Source organism: Vicugna pacos, unplaced genomic scaffold (assembly GCF_048564905.1).
Source record: "Vicugna pacos unplaced genomic scaffold, VicPac4 scaffold_20, whole genome shotgun sequence".
NCBI classification, from domain to species: Eukaryota; Metazoa; Chordata; class Mammalia; order Artiodactyla; family Camelidae; genus Vicugna; species Vicugna pacos.
Genome location: NW_027328741.1, coordinates 81,923,632 through 81,943,373, shown reverse-complemented (window position 1 = coordinate 81,943,373; position 19,742 = coordinate 81,923,632). Strand labels below are relative to the sequence as shown.

The 19,742-nt window shown below is 33.0% G+C and overlaps 1 long non-coding RNA gene across 1 annotated transcript; it reads right to left on the bottom strand.

The window, feature by feature from the left end:
* Positions 1–2,694: 2,694 nt before the first annotated feature.
* Positions 2,695–3,717, bottom strand: LOC140694071 (uncharacterized). Its single transcript, XR_012069823.1, has 2 exons — positions 3,452–3,717; positions 2,695–2,869 (listed from the first exon to the last, which is right to left on the bottom strand). It is a non-coding gene; the product is annotated as an uncharacterized lncRNA (long non-coding RNA).
* Positions 3,718–19,742: the final 16,025 nt, after the last annotated feature.

Below are 19,742 nucleotides of genomic sequence, written 5' to 3'. Positions count from 1 at the left end.
TGGTAGAAAACCACAGATGGACAAACAAACAAAATTCTTCTTTAGAATTTCTAATTTTGAAAGTAAACTGTAGCTTTTGACTTATCAGTATAGAACCCTGTTAAGATGATCATGGTAAGACCCATTGACTGATAAGAGAGCTGGAAACTAACTATTGAACCAATCCATCTGAGCCCCAGAATGCTAATGTAAGCAACAACATAGCCACCATCAGATTTGAGCTGACAAATATAAAAGTTTGATGTTTCTGTTGTAGGAACAACCACTGCTGTCCAGACACAGTTCTCCTGCTGCAAGTGGGCTCTTTTCTTCTCTTGGTAAAGGTCATATTGCTGGGATATTGCTAGAGATTACCCTGGCCCATTTGCCCATTCTCCATATTATCAAAGGCTTTCTTCACAACTGATGACACATTTTTCAGGACTCAAAGTGCCATTCAATTATTATCAGCTGGCACTGGCAGCATGATTGTGAGCAGAAGCCTAAGGCTCCCTGACATTGCCTACAATTTTTCCAGCATTTCAGTGCTTTTCACATTCTGAAAATGCTTCACATTTTATTTTAAATTAATGGGAAATTGTCAAATCTTCCATGAATATTTCATATTTCCTAATATCTGCAGAAATTTGGTATTCTTGCAGTTGCACAAATTTTTAATTCCACAACCCTCACCTCCTTCTAGTCCTCACATATAAGATTGCAATTTTGTTACTGAATATGACCACCACATACAAGGGTCTAGTACCTATTAGATACTCCCTTGGTAAAGGTTAGAAGGGGGAAGGTTTTGTGGGTTGTACAAAAGTTCATTAAAGGTTTGCAATGGCACTGTCTCTTCTGTACAATGCTCTGATTCTAAGAAGTAAATTAAATAGAAGTCAGGATAGTAATTGGTATGGGGAAGAAATTCAGCTATTTTGGGGTGGGTGGGTGATGAAGAGACAGGAAAAAACCCAACAAATGAGAATGGAATGCTTTAGTCCTCTGGAGGCATGAATTAAGAAGAAACTCATACTTTGTCTCCTGGACCTGCCTCCAATTACTGTCTTGAATGACTAGTACTTGGGCTATGAAACGAGCTACTTTGTGGTGAAGAGTAAAGACCATAACGAAATATTTTGAAAACCATGAGAGTTTTGTTGTTTCAGGAAAGTAGATTTTGCTTAAAATCAACATGTATTTTTCATTCACTAAATACTAAAATGCATCAGGTGGCATGTGCTTTGCTTACTGTGCTGGTATCCAAGTTAGACAAGGAATGGGGAATAGACAGAAAATATCTGGAGGAGGTGGTTTCTGTGCTGACACTGGGAAAGTGTAAGTAGGTAAAAGGAGGACACCGAAATTCCAAGGATGAGCTGGAGCCAAAGTGTTGAGTTTGCAACTTAAATTGTTGGCAAGCATTTGCCTGGATGTATCTCTAGATACAGTGAAATGTAAGGATATGCCAAGGTAGTCAGTTGCCAGATTTATAAATAAGTGACTAAACAGAGTTAAGTTTGTGGGCTAAGAGTTTTTAAGAAATTGAGTGCCACCCTGAGGACGTAAGAATGTATTTGGCTGGAACATAAAAGCAAAATAAAGTATTGACTAGAAAATATAGTGTAGAATCTTGAGGGCAGGAAATTAAAGCACCAACTGGAATGCTTTGAGAACAGCACAAAGAAGACCATAGATAAAATTACTTCTTAAATTGTACCACATGCTGAATGTGCCATCTGAGACTACATCATGTGAGCTTTATGATTCCAGGGATGACATAAGAGAGACCATGATCCCTGGGCCGGTTCCTGCATTTATTTCCAGTTCCAACCTATCCTAACTTAACACTTTTAATTCTTTCCAGGATGAACCAGAAACCACTTAGTTATTTTCCCTCTCTCCATGTTTTAGTCTTTTTCCAAATTCTTCCATTTCTTCTTCTTCCTTACAAGAAATTATTTAAATTTACTCCCATATTTTTCCATCAAATGATCATATCAAATATCTATTTTTGTGTTTAAATGGTAACTTAGTCTCCCATTTAACTCTTAACTCTATTTAAAATAAATAAGGAAAATACAGATACACATCTATGTTTATTGTTCAAATAAGAAAATTGCAGATATTTGTCGACATTTGCCAACATCAATTTTAATCTTTGTTATCCTGCATAATCTGGTAGTCCTCTGGTAGATCAGTTGTAATTTGATTGACGTCCATAAGCTGAAGATGGCTGATGAGTTGGCCTTGAAGGAGAGTTAGCTGATATATCAGCTATCACTGGCACTGGAAACCGTGTGTTGCTCCCTGGTTGAAGCTGAGAAAATCGACCTTCATTGGCAGATATGTTGTGATATCTATTTGGAAAAGTAGAAGGCTCCAACATCTGTCCAAAATAATTGCTCTGTGTGGGAGACAAGATGCTGTACTGAGAAGTAGAAGTTGTAGCTGTAATGAAGTTCACAACATGGCCATTTGCTTCAGTGTAGCTGCTTTGGGAGTGCCCGTGGACAGTGGTCAACTGATTTAAAATAGCACGTTGATCCACAGCAATTTGTTCTGGTGGTCTAACTGACATTGATGATGGAGGAGAAAAATTACCTCTGATCCGGGTAGTTGTATCACCAATTATGTGGCTAGTAGAGGGCTTTCTTATTAGAGGCATGTTTAAATTTTCAGAAGGCAAAAATGCATTTTCTGCACTAGTGTCAGTCACAAAACCAGAGTTATGATTATCCACATTATCCCCTGCTTAAATGTGCTTCTTCTTGAATTCTTCAGCCAATGAAGATATCAGAGGGGCATTTTTAATCCCAACTCTTCTTTTAATTCTCACTAAAAGCTGGGGACAAACTAGTTTAAAATTTGGATAATGATAGAACTGCAGCTAGAACCAAAGGAGAAAGATTTTAGTAAAATTTAAACCAAAATACAAGACTACAATAAGCCTAACCTATAAAATCTCAGATTTCAAGTTTACAATGCAAAGATAATATTATCAAAATATGAACATTGCTGACAATATTTTGAAGTTCCTTATTTGGAAAATACACATTTAAATAGTATAGTCTTCAAATTTAAGGGTTAGCATTTGCAGTAACTGTGAATGCCACTTTTAAAAAGCAGCTTTAATAACTTTATTTAGATTTCTGATATGATTCATGGTTGCAAGAAAAGTTTCTCATAATCTTGACTACTTAAGACACTGACCTATTTTTTAGAAAAAATATTTTAGCCTTAGTAGTTTTATAAAATTTTCAAAATCTAGCTTTACATTTACATTACCATAGATTGATGTACAAAATAAAATTTTATATATAAGTTACCAAGCGGTAACTAAAATATCGGTGTACCTTGCTTAAAACAGAAACTACTTTTTCTTCTGCCAGAAAGACATCTAGACAAGCAGATCATTGAAAATTCTGCCACTCTTTACTAAACCCATAAAGTTTAAGCTGTCTAACTTAACTTTTCATACTTCCAGTTTCAAATATTCTGAAAGAGGCGTTTCTTTCCAAAACTTCCTTCTTAAAGACATCTTCATCAATCACTATGGAAGTTCCATTATCATCCCACAAGATGGATTTAAATTGGTCACTCCCAGGCATTTTCCAGAGTTTTCTTGGAAATGCCAGAAAACAAAAATCATTATCTTCATCTGGTTTAGAGACACAATATTTGTAAAATGTTCTTTATATCAAGAATTCTTCAGACAAAGTCTGAAAAGCATTTTCTTCAGTCATAGACTTCAAGTCCAAGTCATCAGAGAATATTTGTTCACACAATAGAGATCTACCGGAGTTTACTGAACCAGTTGGTCCATATTTATGGGACACATCTTCAAATTCTGATGAAACTTTTGCCATCTTAAATAACTTTTTCTACAGCTACATTTCTAATCTGTGGGATTTTGAGCACTGCAGATTCAAATGATGCTGCAGCAGGCCTGCACAGATAAACTGCTAGGCCATCATAATGGTTCTCACCCTGAGTAGATGTGACATCACAAAACGACTGGTCTCCTAGCAAATCAAGTGAAACATTCAGCCACTGTTTACTTCTCATTCATTTACTTAAAATGAAACATATATGATGGTTACTTTTATAGTGTTCAGTAAATATTGTCCCCACAAAATCTTTTTAAATAATTTAATTTTGGGGTCTATGAAATAAAACCAATCTGCAAACTTTTGTACACAAATTTATACCAGATTGGTGAACAGAGTATAAATAAAGAACAAAATATATAAAATAATTTTAAAGTTTCGGAATTTAAAGTGAAACTTGTGTAAACTTGTACAGAAAAGGTATACATATTTCATTATAATTTGTAATTAATGTGAAAATAAATTTGATTTGGAAATGGAAGTAGTTATTTATCTGTGTACTTTACAATAAGTAGCTCTATATTCAAAACATGAGCAGAATAATTATCAGCTTATTTGGTATGTTTATAAATAAATGGTAAATATTTATGAAATAAAACTAGATTAAAAAAATGAATCAAATTTAAGAAATCCCATAGGGGGGAGTTTTTGTTTTAAATTGTAATTCAGTGCTCTATGTAAAACAAAAGTAATTTAGTATTCTACTTTAAAATTAAAAAAGAGATAATCTTATAGTATACTTACTAAAGTTTATTTTTACCATTCTTTCATTCAGAGGTTTTTCAGTCCCTAGAAGTAATAAACTTTCTTGTCATCTTTATAATCCATACTCTTGTGGCTTCTGTTAAATATTTCAAAATGATTTTGATAAATACACTTATACACAAGATCCTGGGTTCAATAAAATGTGCCTCCATTAAGGAGCAAACAAACAAACAATGAAAAAACAAAGAAATAACAGTATATGTGGGTTGGGATGGAAAATACCAGGTAATGCAATTTAGGAAGCAATATGTTTCTCAGTCCCAAAACAGCTGGCAATGTTACTATAATGCGGCATTTTAAGGCAAGTGTTTTGTACACCAGTTGTTAATAATAGCTATGTCCTGTATCAGTAATCAGTAGTAAATCCAGTTCTAAAAAATTTGTATTTTTTATTTAGATATAAATTCCAATAAGCATAAGCCAAATTCAAAATGAGTCATAGAATGTTTCAATAAATAAGTGTTCACTCAAGCTACAATGTAAATTTTTCCTTTAGTATGTGTATATTCCATTCAAAGTAAATATTAGCAAGCTGAATTCATGGCATATTATAAGTATTATAAAGTATAGTTGAGTTGGATTTAGTCCTGATTCATAAATTTTATTTAACGTATGAAAATCTCTAAATGTGATACCATCCCTTAAAAAACAAAGAATTGAAAAATAACAGTCTCAATATATGTAGGAATATTTTTCACAGATCTGATCTTAACATTTTTATAAAAAAATTCTTAACAAATTCGCTCTAGATATAATATGACTAAACATAATAAAAGCCATATATGAGAAACCCATTACTCACATCAAGTTCAATGTTAACATACAGGAAGGTTTTCCTCTGGTCCCATAATAAGAAAAAGTAGCTCATTCTCACAAGTCATAAATTACACTACTAGAAGTCCTAGCCAGAACAACTAGTCAAGAAAAAATATAAAATGCATACAACTTGCACGCAAGCAGTAAAATTTTTAAAGATGACCTATTTATACATAGATAACAAACTTCATAGTCTCCTCCAGTGACTGATAGAAATAATGAACAAACCAAGAAAACTTGCAGAATATAAAATTAATATGCAAAATATCCATTGCATTTTTATATAGTAACAACACATTATCAGAAAGAGAAATTAGGAAGACAATTGCGTGTAAATTTATACCAAGAAGAATAACATAGGAATATATTTGATAAGTGAAATAAATTATCTAAACATAGATCTATAAATTACAGCTGCAAGAAATATAAGTAAACAAAATATATAAAAGATATTCTGTGCTTACTGATTGTATACAATGTGGGGAAATATTCTAATCTATATTTCACATGTTCAATCTCGCCAGCACAACTTTTTCAGGAGAATCTCCTTTCTTCATTTCATACTCTTGCTTCGTTTTTCATGGGTTAATTGATCATAGGTGTGAGGGATTATATCTGGTTGCTCTATTCTCTTTTATTGATAGGTGTCAGTTTTAGAGCCAGTATCATATTGTTTAAATAACTAAAGCTTTGAAAGACTGTTTAACATCTGAGAATTTACACTATTAAATTTAATACTCTTTTTCAAGATTATTTTGTCAACTCATGATTTTTGTGTTTACATTAAAAATTTTGAAATTATTTCTTCTATTTAATGGAAAAATCTCATGGGTATTTTAACAAGAATCAAATTAAATATAGATTCCTTTGGGTAGTATGGTTGATTCAAACACATTGTTTCACAACATTAACATAAGAGATCTTTTAATTTCTTTGGAACAGTTTTAAATTCTACAATCAATTTTTTCTATTTTTTATTATAAACGTTTTCTCCTTATTTGTTAACTTCATTTGTAGGTATTCTTTACATATATATATATATATATATATGTAAAGAATTATATACATTATATTTAGAAAAACGTTTCCCACACAAATACAACAGACAGAAGGCAGTGGCAAGACATATTCAAAGTCGAGAATGAGAGAAAGCTGCTATCTAAGATAATGTATCAAGCAAGGCTATCCTTTAGAATAGAAAGAGAGATAAATAACTTCCACACAAGCAAATACTAAAAGAATTTAGCAACAGAAAAAGAAATAATGAAACATCTTCTCTAAAAATAAAGAAGCAGGATGCTATAGAAATGAGAAAGTCATAATTAGAAAGGCAATAGCTACAATGACTTACAACAGAATAAACATGATGTTGTAAAACAGGACATCAAAATTTTTAAGTGTCAGAGAGTGAAATAGGAGAATACAGAGTATTTTCTTCCTGTTTCTGTTCTCTGTAGGATGGGTTTGAGTTTGTATGCCTTTCAGTTAATATAAACAGTTATAGTAACGGGTCAATATACATACAAAACAGGGTAACCATAAGTCAAAATCTTACAATGAAGTCACAAAGCCAGAAAAAAACCAAGATAAAAAAGAAAACTTATCAAGCCACAAACAGAAAAAGAAATGAACAAAAAAGAAATACCAAATCAACTGGAAAATTAAGTTCAAAATGGAAATAAACACCAGTTTATAAATAATTTTTACAAATGTTAATGGACTTAGTGCTTCAATCAAAAGATATATATTATCAGATTGGATAATATAACAAGACCCTACATTATGAAGTATACAAGAGACCCACTTTAGTAAGAGGAACACACATCAATTGAAAGTCAAAAGATGGAAAAGTATATTCCATGCAAATGGACATGACAAGAAAGCAGGAATTGCAGTACTGACTTCATACAAAATAGACTTTGCAAGAAAGGCCATAGAGAAAGATAAACAAGGACATGATATAATAATTAAAGGAGCAATAAAAATGAGGGTATTATACTCATTAAGATATATGCACTCAATATTGGAGCACCTTAATACAGAAAGCAAATACTAATAGATAAAAAGTGAGAAATCAATGGGAACACAATCACAGTAGGAGAATATAACTCCCAATTACCATCACTAGACTGGTCTTTCAGACAGAAAATTAATTAGGGAACAAAGATTCTAAAAGATACGATAAAATAATTGGAGTTGGTTGATGTTTCCAAAACAGTACTTCTCCCCAAAACAGAATATATATTCTTTTCCAGTGCACATGGAACATTTCCTAGGATAGTTTATGTACTCAGGCACAGAAGAAGCCTCAACCAATTTAAGAAGATAAAAATAATTTCAAGCATCTTTTCTGAGTATTATACCATGAAACTAGAAATCAATCACAGAAAATGGAGAAAATATGACTACATGTAAATTAAAAAACATGGTACTAAAACAAGGGGGGAGGTGTTGTAGTAAAAGAAGAAATTAAAAAAAATCTTGAGAAATATGTCACAACGCTTTACAAAGTCTACGGAATACAGTTAAAGCAGGCTTAAGAGGGAAGTTCATAGTGACAAGTTCTGCCTCAAAGTAGAAGAGCAATTTCAAGTAAATTATCTAAAGTTCTATGTAAACTAATCATGAAAAGAAGAGCCAACAAAACCAAAAGTCAGCAAAAAGTGGGAAAATAAAGATCAAGGGAGAAAGAATAGAAATAAAAATTAAAAAATAGAAAAAATCAATCTTATTTTTTTTTGAAATAATCAACAAAACTGAAAAAACTCAGGACAGCTCACCAACAAGAAAAGAGAGAGCACACAAATAACATAAGAAATGAAAATGGAGAAACTACTAAGAGTACAACAAATTTGCATAATATCATAAGGGATTACCATGAGCAACTGCATGGAAACAAACTGGATAACCTAGAAGAAATGGAGAAGTTTCTGGAAATATTCAGCCCACCTTTATTGCATCAAGAAGAAATTGACCATTTGAACTGACAGATCACCAGAAATGGAATAGAGTTATCAATAAAATAAAAAATCTCTGCAAACAAAATTTCAGACCCAAATAGCTTCACAGGGGAATTTGACCAAACATACAAAGAAAAATACATACCAGTCCTCCTCAAATACTTCCAAAAGATTGATATGGAGCTAGAACTCCCAAACTCACACCATAAGGCCAACATTAACCTGATAAGTAAACCAGACAAAGACACTACCTAAAAAGAAAACTCTAGGCCAATATCTTTGATAAACATATATGTAAAAGTCCTTAAGAAATTATTAACAGAATCCAACAGCATGTAAAAAGATCATGCACCATTATCAAGTTAGGTTCATCCCAGGAACGCAAGGATGGTGTAACATATGCAAATCAATCAATCAATTGTGATACACCATATCAACTAAAGAGAGGACAAAAAAGCACATGATCATCTCAGTAGAAGCAGAAAAAGCATTTGATAACATTTAACACCTATCTGCAAAAAAATTTCTTATCCCAGAGGGAACAGAGGGACCATATCTCAACATAATAAAAGGTATTTATGACAAATATGTAGCCAGCAAGCTACTCAATGGTGGAAAAACTGAAACACTTCTCACAAAAACCTGAGACAAGACAAGGTTGCCCATTCTCACAATTTCAATTCAATATAGTCTTGGAAATCCTAGCCACAATGATGAGGCAAGAAAATTTGATTTCCTATCAAATTATGCAAAACATTTCTTTTTAGGACTGAAACAAATGATCTTAAGTTTTAAATAGATTCATAAAAGATCCATAGTTTCCAAAGCAATATTGAAGTAAAAGAAAGAGGCTGGAGGCATAACCCATCAGGTCTCCATACACTATTGCAGAGCTACAATAATGAAAATGACATCATATTGGTAAAGAAACAGGCATATGGACCAATGGAACAGAATAGAGAGCATAGGAATAAATCTACAGGTCTATGTTCAATTAATCTTTGACAGAGTAGCCAGGAATATGAGAGAGAAAAGACCATCTCTTCACCAGCTGGTGTTGGGAAAACAGGATAGAAGCATGCAGAGCAATGGAGTTAGAACAATCCTTCACTCCATAAACAAGAATAAACTCAGAATGGCTTGAAGACTTAAATATAAACAAGACACAGTAAATCTCCAAGAAGAAAACAGGCAAAACACTGTGAGATAAATCTCAGCAATGATGTCCTAGAATAGACAACCCAGGTAAGGGCTGTAAGAGCAAAATTAATAAATGGGACCTAATTAAACTTATAAACTTTTGCACAGCAAAGGGAATCATAAAAGAAGCAAAATGACAACCTACAAGATTAAAGAAAATATTAAGAATCGATGCAACTGATAAAGTCTTAATTTCCAAAATATAAAGTCTTCATACAACCTAAAAAGAATTAAAAAAAAAACAAGAAACCCGATCTCTAAATGTGCAGAAGCCCTAAATAAGGAAATCTCCAATAGAGACATTCAAATGCCACACAGATATATGAAAAAAATTACTCACTATCATTATCAGAGAAGGGCAATTCAAAACTATAATGAAGTATCGCTTCACAATAGTCACAATGGTCATCATTCAAAAGTCCACAAACAATAAATGCTGTGGAAGCTGTGGAGAAAGGGAACCCTCCTACACTGTTGGTAGGAATGTAGATTGGTGCACTCATTTTGGAAACAAGGATGGGGATACCTATAAAGAATAAAAATAAGCAAAATATACGATCCAGCCATCCCACTTTTGGGTATATATCAAAGGGAACCCTATTCCAAAAAGACACCTGCACCCCAATGTCCTTAGAAGTGATATGTACAAGAGTCACAACATGCAAGCAACCTAACTGCCCAACAACAGATGACAGTCTAAAGAAGTTATGCCGTATTTACAAATTGGAATAATATTCTGGAATAAAAAATGATAAAACAATGATATTTGCAGCAAAATGGATGTCCCCCAAAAGTGCCATTCTAATTGAAGTAAGCCAGAAAGAGAAAGAAATATAATACATGACATTACATATGAAGAAGCTTAAAAAAATATTTGGATGAAAACACTATGATTTCATCTACAAAACTGAAACACACTCTCAGATCTGCTAGAAATTTTATGATTACTGCGGAAAGGGGCTGCCAGAGAATATATTTGGGAGCTGTAGATTTATAAATGTTATCCACTATATATAATAATAGATTTTTTCAAAATTTCTTTTGTATGACACAGCACAGTAAGTTAAATATCATGAAGTAACGTTTAATAGGCACAGAATTATACACATGTACGGGGACACTATGATGTACACCGCAGATTGACACATTGTTAATGGCATACTTCAATGATAAATAAACGAATAAATATGTAAATAAATAAATAAATGACATTTAATAATAAAAGAAAAACAAAGATTCACAATACTTAACTTTACACATCAAGAATCTAGGAGAAAACAGAAAGAATAAAGAAGAAAATTGATTCAATGAGAGTAAGGCAAATAACAAGAGAAACAATTGAAAAGATAAAATAAATACCAGTCTCTGTTTTTTTAAACATAAAGTGGACAAACTTTTAGGTTGGCTAAGAAAATAAAGACTCAAATAATATTAGAAATAATAGATAAGATATTAGCTCTCATGTTGTAGAGATGCATAGCATTATAAGAAATTACCACTCGCTAAAAATTTGAATGACCGAGAACAAAAGACAAATTCCCAGAAACATATGTCTTCCCATACTGAATCAAGAAGTAATTAGAAAGTTAAATAGAGCAAAAGTGTGCATGAGTAATTTAGTAATCCATACCTCCCAAACCAGAAAATATTTACAAGATGACATTACTGTTGAATTCTGTCATACATTTGAAGACAATTTTTCACCAATTCTTCCCCAAATCTTCCAAGAATTTGAAGGGGGTGAAAGATTCCAAACTTGTTTTATGAAGCCAACTTTATTTGCATAACAATGGTAGAAAGAACATTAGATGCAAAATATGGAATATTAACCCTGATGAACACATGTGCCAAAATTCTCTACGAAACAGAAGGAAAATGAATTCAACAACACATTTAATGTATCATACACATGCATGAGTAAAGGGATTTATCCCTGGGTTTAAGGATACTTCAAAATATTCAAATCAATAAAGGTGACATTCCACACTAATAGAATGTGAAATAAAACTCACATAATCTTCTCAATAGGTGGAAAAAGAGCATTGTATATAATGCAAAATCTTTTTAAGATACTCCCAACAAATTAAACTAACCCTGTCAGTGGCAAGATATCATATACACACAAACACTGTGTGGAGAGAAGCGAAGAAGTTCCCTGTTTATTTATTCTTAGAAGAAGCATTTTTACAGGACATGCACAATAACTCACATATCATCTAAGTAATAACAATGTTAATAATCTTAAGCTATTTATGTCCCCATGCTCCTTCAGTAAGCACAGGATGTTAAATTATCAAGGATTGCTTTAAAGTTCATCACGGAAATTCATTAAGTAGGCCATCTCTTAACAAGCCGGCTGTGCCTGTCTTAGGTTGTCCTCCTCTGAGGATCTTACCCAGCATAGGCTATCCAGCCATCCATACTGGATACAATGAGCAGGCCGTTTCTTATCCAGCCTGGATATGTGACATTCCTCACAGCTTGTTTATCAGTTCAGCCCATGGGCTTATTCTCTAGAGCCTTCAGACAGGGGCCTACAAACCCAACATCCCTAGAGAGAAAAATGGATGAAGAAAATTTGATGTATATATGCAATGGAATCAATACTTTGCATTCCTATCAACAGTGTCCATGGTGTTACTTTATCTCCACAATCTCACCCACATCTATTTCTTTTCTTTTTGATGAGAACCTTCTGACAAGTGTGAGGTCTTGTCTCATTTTTGGTTTATGACTTACCTAATAGTTTATAACTCTGAATATATTTTCATGTGTCATTTAGCCAACTGGATGTTTTCTACAGATAATTGATTCCAATCTATCTATTCAGTTCGTATGGACACTGTTTTTAATTGGATTGTTTGCCCTTTTTTGTTGTTGTTGTCGGGTAAGAGTTTGCCATATATTTGGATATTAACACTTGATTGGAAAGTATCACTTGAAAATATATTCTCCCAGTGAGTTGGTTGACTTTTAATTTTATTGATCATTTCTTCTGCAGTGTAAATCTGTTTAGAGTGATACAATCGTATTTTGTTAGATTTGCTTCTGCTTCCCTTGCCAGAGGAGACATATGTAGAATCAAGGTAAGTCCATTTTCAGAGTGTACTTCTTAAGTTTTACCTTAGGATTCTTTGTTTTCAGGTTTTATGCTTTACATGCGCAGGAGTGGGATTGCTGGATCATATGATAGTTCTATCTTTATTATTTAAAGGAACTTCCAAAATGTTTCCAAAGTGCTTTCACCAATTTTCATTCCCACAAACAGCGTTGGAGTGTCCCTTTTTCTCCACAACTTTCCCAGTCTTTATTATTTGTAGAGATTTGGATGACAGCCCTTCTCACTTGTGTGAGGTAAAACATTATTTTATTTTTGTCTTGCCTTTGTATAATGATTAGGAATGTTAGCATGTTTTTATGTTTCTGTTTGTTATCTGTGTGTCTTCTTTGGAGACTTGTCTTCTGCTCATTTACAGGCTTAGTTGCTTGTAGATTTTTGAAATGGTGTTGTATGAACGATTTGTGTATTATAGAAATTAGCCTCTTATTGAATGCATTGTTTCCTAATGTTTTCTCCCATTTGGAAATTCATCTTTTCATATTGCTTATTTTGCTGTTTAGAAGGTTTTAATTTTTATTAGGACCTATTTGATTATTTTGCTTTTACTCTTTTCAGCTTGGGAGCTGGACATTTGAAAAATTCGCTGCAATTTATGTTTTGTTTTGCATCTGTTAGTTTCCAGGAATTTTATTGTGTCAAGTATTAGATTGAGATATTAAAAACATTTTGAGTTTATTTTCATACAGTGTGAGGTAGTGTTCTAATTTCATTGATTTACATGTAGCTCTTTTGCTTTCTCAACACCACTTGCTGAAGACTGTGTTTTAGGCATTGTATGTTTTTGTTTCCTTTGTCATAGTTTAGTTGACCATAGGTGTGATGTTTTATTTCTGCCTCTGTGTTCTGTTCTAGTGATATAGATGTTTGTTCATTTTCCAGTATTGTGCTGTTTTGATTACTGTTTATATAATATAGTCTGAGATCTGGGAGGATTATGGTTTATGCCTCAAACTTTGTTCTTTATCCTCATAGTTCCTTTTGCTGTTCTGGTTCTTTTGCAGTTCCATACAAATCTTAGGACTGTTTAAATTTCTGTGAAAAATATCATGTAGTTCGATCTGAATCACTTTATATCTGTTGACGATCTTTTGTAGTATGTATATTTTAACAATATTAATTCCTCTGTACTAAGACCTTGAGATTATTTTCCATTTCTTTGCATCATCTTCAAATTTATTTATCAGTGTCCTATAGATTTTATTATCTTGGTTTTTTTCTTAGGCTTTTCATTTTTGATCTGATATAATATGGATTTTTTAAAATTACGGAATATTTCATTGTTAGTGTAAAAAAATTGACTGTTTTTGTATATTAATCATGAATCATGCTACTTTGCTAAATGTGTTTATTAGATTTAGTTATTTTGGTGTGGAGAATCTTTAGGGTTCTCTGTATAGATTATCATGTCATCTAAAATAATAACAGTTTTACTTCATTCAGTCCAACTTGAATAACTTATTTTCTTGTCTGATTGCTGTTGCTAGGACTTCCCATACTGTGTTTAATAGAAATGGTGAGAGTGGACATCCTTTTATTATTCCTTAATTTGCCTTTCAGTTATTCACTTTTGCATATTATGTTGTCTGTGGGTCTGTAATTAATGACTTTAGTTATGTTGAGATATATTTCCTGAATCCTACTTTGGTAAGAGTTTTCTGTTGTTGTTGTTTCTGTTGTTCTTGTTGTTGTTGCTGTTGTTGCTGCTATTTAATGAATAAAAGTTGAAGTTTGTGAAATGCTTTTTATGGATTTAATGGGATGACCACATCATTTTCCCTTTTGGTTTGGTTAATGTGGTGTATCAATCTGATTGATTTCATGTAATTTCATCCTCTCTTATGACCCTGCAATGAATTAAAATTTACATGGTGTATAATTCATTTTAGATTTTGCTGGATTTAGTTTGCTAATGATATTTTTTAAAATGTTTGCATCTATATCAATTAAAGATATTGACTTGAAATTCTCTTCGCCTGTATTTTGTTTGTTGGCTTTGCTATCAGGGTGATGATAGCTTCATAGAATTAATTTGTGAGTTTCTCACATCTTCACTATTTTTGAATAGTTTGAAAAGAATAATTTCTGCTTTGTATTTCTGTACGGTTTTGCATGGGAGCTGTTTAAATCTGCACTAACGTTTAACGATTTTTTAAATGCAGATTCTATCTTTTTTCTAATAATCAGTTTGTTCAAATTATTTGTTTCTCCTTATCCCTGTCTCTTTCTAGACATTTGTCTATTTCTTCTAATTTGTCCAGTTCTTTGGATTGTAAGTGTTCACAAAATGATCCTTTTTGTATATCTGTGGAAACAATTGTTATTTCTCTTCTTTTATTTCTTACTTTATTTCTTTGGAGCATCTATATTTTCTTCATGATACACCTGGCTAGAGGTTTTCTGATTTTGTTTATGTTAAAAAGAAAACAAAAACAAAATTTTTGGTTTTACTACTCTTTGCATGGTTGTTTTTTCCCTTTAATATATATTTGCACTTGTCATATTTAGGATCATGTTTTTCCTTTTAAACTTTTTTTAATTGATTTTTAATCATTTTACATATTTGTCTCAAATTCCATTGTAGAGCACAATTTTGTAGTTACAATGAACATATAAACAGTTGTCCCATTTTTCCCCCTGTGAGCTGCCGTAAGATCTTTTATATATTTCCCTGTGCTATAAAGTAAAATCCTGTTTATCTATTCTACAATTTTGACCTCCCAGCCTATATCTTCCCACACCCCAGCCGCTTGGCAACCAAAACTTTGTATTCTCTGCCTGCGAGTCTATTTCTGTTTTGTATTTATGCGTTATTTATTTGGCTTTGTTTTGTTTTTAGATTCCACACATGTGCCATCTCATATGGTATTTTCCTTTCTCTTTCTGGCTTACTTCTCTTAGACTGATTTTCTCCAGGACCATCCATGTTGCTGAAAATGGCATTATGTTGTCAGTTTATAAGGCTGACTACTATTCCATTGTATAAATATACCACCTCTTCTTTAGCTAGTCAACTGTCGATGGACATTTAGGCTTTTTCAATATCTTGGCTATTGTAAGTAGTGCTGGCTATGAACATTGGGGTGCAGGTGTCATTCTGAAGTGGGGTTCCTTCTGGATTTATATCCTGGAGCGGGATTCCTGGGTTATATGATAAGTCTATTCCTAGCGTTTTGAGGAATCTCCATCCTGTTTTCCACAGTGGCTGCACCAATCTGCATTGCCACCAGCAGTAAAGGACGGTTCCTTTTACTCCACAGCCTCTCCAGCATTTGTCATTTGTGGATTTTTGAATGATGGCCATTCTGACTGGTGTGAGGTGAAACCTCATTGCAGTTTTGATTTGCATTTCTCTGATAATCAGTGATATTGAGCATTTTCTGATGTGCCTTTTGATCATTTGTATGTCTTCCTTGGAGAATTGCTTGTTTAGGTCTTCTGCCCAATTTTGGATTGGGTTGTTTATTTTTTTTTATTCAGTTGGATGTGCTACTTATATACTCTTGTGATCAAGCCTTTGACGGTTTCATATGCAAATTTTTTCCCATTCCGTGGGTTGTCTTTTTGTTTTAGTTCTGGTTTCTTTACTGTGCAGAAGATTGTAAGTTTCATTAGGTCTCATTTGTTTATTGCATTTATTTCTTCTATGAGAAAATTTTTGAGACGTATGTCAGATAATGTTTCACCTATATTTTCCTCTTGTAAGTTTATTGTATCTTTTCTTATGTTTAAGTTTTGATCCTTTCTGAGTTTATTTTTGTGTATGATGTTCTAGCTTCATTGGGAGTGTTCTAGGTTCATTGAATTACATGCTGCTGTCCAGTTATCCCAACACCAGTTGCTGAATGGACTATCTCTATTCTATTGTAATTTCTTGCCTCCTTTGTCTAAGATTAATTGACCAAACGTTTGTGGGTTCATTTCTGGGCTCTCTATTCTGTGCCATTGGCCTATATATATGTTTATCTACCAATACAGTGCTGTCATGTTGAACATAGCTGTATAGTATTATCTGAATCATTAGTGTAATGAAATGCCACTTATATTTGAACCTTAAACTTGTAACCTGCTTCCTTACTGAATTCTTTGATCAGCTGTAGTAAATTCATTCTTTATCTTGTTGGGATTTCTATAAATAGTAACATATTATCTGCATATAGTGAGACTTTTATCTCTTCCTTTCCAATTTGCATACCTTTTACTTCTCTCTCTTGTTTGATTGCTGTGGCTAGGACCTCCAAGTCTATCTTGTGTAAGAATCATGATAGTGTGCATCCTTTTACTTTCCCAGATTTTAGTAGGAAGAATTTGACTTTCTAACTGTTGAGTACTATGCTGGAAATAGGTTTGTTATTTATAGCTTTCATGACGCTGTGATATAATCCCTCTATGCCCACTTTGGTGAGTTTTCTTATCATACATGGGTGTTGAATTTTATGAAATGCTTTTCCAGCATCTATTGAGATTATCATGTGGTTTTGGTCCTTTCTCTTGTTGATGTGCTGTATTACACTGATTGACTTGCATATGTTGAACCACCCCTGTGTCCCTGGCATGATCCCAACTTGGTCATGAATTATATTCATTTTTCTGTGCTGTTGGATTCTATTTGCTACTATTTTGGTGAGGACTTTGTGTCTGTGTTCATCTGTGATATTGGCCTATAATCCTCTTTCTTGGAAGTGTCTTTGCCTGGTTGTGGTATCAGGGTGATTGTGGATTCATAGAATGACTTTGGGAGGATTCCTTCCTTTTCAAACTTCTGGAAGAATTTGAGAAGAAATGGTATGAGTTCTTCTTTGTACATTTGGTAGAATTCCTCAGTGAAGCCGTCCTGTCCTGGATTGTTATTTGGAGGGAGGTTTTATATTGCTATTTTGATTTCATTTCTAGTGCTCTGATTGTTCAAGTGGTCAGTTTCTTCTTGATTAAGTTTTGGTGGACAGTATGTTTCCACAAATGTGTCCATTTCCTCTAGGTTATCCAGTTTGTTTCCATAAACTTTTCATAATATTCTTGTATGATATTCTGTTTTTATATTATATTAGTTTGTAAATTCTCCATTCTCCTTTCTTATTTTCCATATTTGTGCTCTCTCTCTTTTCTTATTTTTGAGTTTGGCCAGTGGTTTCTCGATTTTACTAGCTTTTTCGAAAAAGCAGCCTTTGGATTGGTTGATTCTTTTCCTAGGGTCTTTTTAAACACTATATTTTTTATTTCCTCCCCATTATTTATGATTTTCTTTCTTCTGCAGCCTTTGTGGTTTTTTGTTCTTCTTTTTCTAGTTCATACTCCTGATGGGAAAAATTGTTAATTTGTGATTGTTCTTCTTTTTTGAGGAAGGCCTGTATCGCTTTAAACTCCCCTCTCAACACTGCTTTTGCTGTGTCCCATAAATTTAGTGTGGTTTTGCTTTCATTTTCTTTTTTCTCAAGGTATATTTTCATTTCAGCTTTGATTTCTTCATTGACCCTTTGGTTTCTTAATAACATATTGTTTAATCCCCATGTTTTGCTTTTGTTCTCCTTTGTTTCTCTGTTGTTGATTTCTAGCTTCATGGCATTGTGGTCAGTAAAGATGCTTGAGGTAATTTCTATCTTCTTAAAATTGCTGAGCTTTCTTTTGTGCCCATGTATATCATGATTACTGGAAAATGTCCCATGTGCACTTGAAAAGAATGTATATACTATTTTGTGGGGGTGCAATGCTCTGAAAATATCCACCAAGTGTAATATTTCTATTGTATTATTTAACTTCTATGTTGCCTAATTTATTTTCTGTAACTATGACAAGTCCAGTTATGTTAATGCAGTGTTGAAATCTCCAACTATGATTAGATTCCCAACATTATCCCCTTTTATATCTGTTAGTAATTATTTCATGTACTTAGGTACTCTTCTATTTGTTGCATATGTATTTATGAGTGTGTTATCTTCATCTTGTATCACACCTTCAATCATTATAAAATGTCCTTCTTTATCTTTCTTTATGGCGTTTGATTTAAAGATTATTTTGTCTGAAATCAGTACTGCAACACCTGCTTTTCTGGCTTTTCCATTTGTATGAAATACGCTTTTCCATCCTTTCACTCTCAATCTATATGTGTCCTTCTCTCTGAAGTGGGTCTCTTGTATGCAGCATATTGAAGGTTCTTGCTTTATTATCCAGCCTACCACTCAATGATTCTGACTGGAGCATTTAGTCCATTAACACTTGCAATAATCGATGATATGTTTGTGTTTATTGCCATTTTGACCTTAACTTTTCAGTTGATTTGGTATTTCCTCTTTGTTTGTTTCATCTGCCTTTTTTGGTTTGGTCATTTTCCTTTGTATTGTCATGAAATTTATTCAGTATTAGTGACTCCCTGAATAAGTTTTTGTCTTGTTTTTACCCTTTTTTATGTCTATTAGACCATTGGTATAACTGATCTTATTAAACTGATAGTATCATGATCTAAAAACCATCCTACTGAGAACAAAATATTTTAAAAGGAAACCCCCCCCAAAAATTCTCTATTTTCCTTCTTCACTTTCCCACTCTCAATGATTTGTATCTCTTGCTTTCAAGTTTTGTGTTTATTTTATTTGTAATTCTTGAGTTATCACGCTTCCAGCCGTGAGTTTTATATTTCTGTAGCATCCTGCTGCTTTTCTTTGTAGAGTACAATTTTCAAAATATCTTTTAGCATGGGTCTAGTGTTGCTAAACTCTAGTAGCTTTTCTTTTCTGTGAAATTCTTTATGTCTCCTTTTACCATAAATGATAGCCTAGCTGGTAAAAGTATCCTAATGTATATAATTGTTTTCATTCAGGACTTTGAATATATCTTGCCACTCCATTCTGTTCTGCAGTATTTTTGTTGTGAAATCAACTGTGTGCCTTATAGGGATTCCCTTGTAACTCACTCTTTGCTATTCTCTTTCTGCCTTTAGGATCATTTCTTTCTCCTTGTCTCTGGCCATCTTAATTACATGTCTTGTTGAGGGTTTATTTGAGTTCTTCCTGTTTGGGA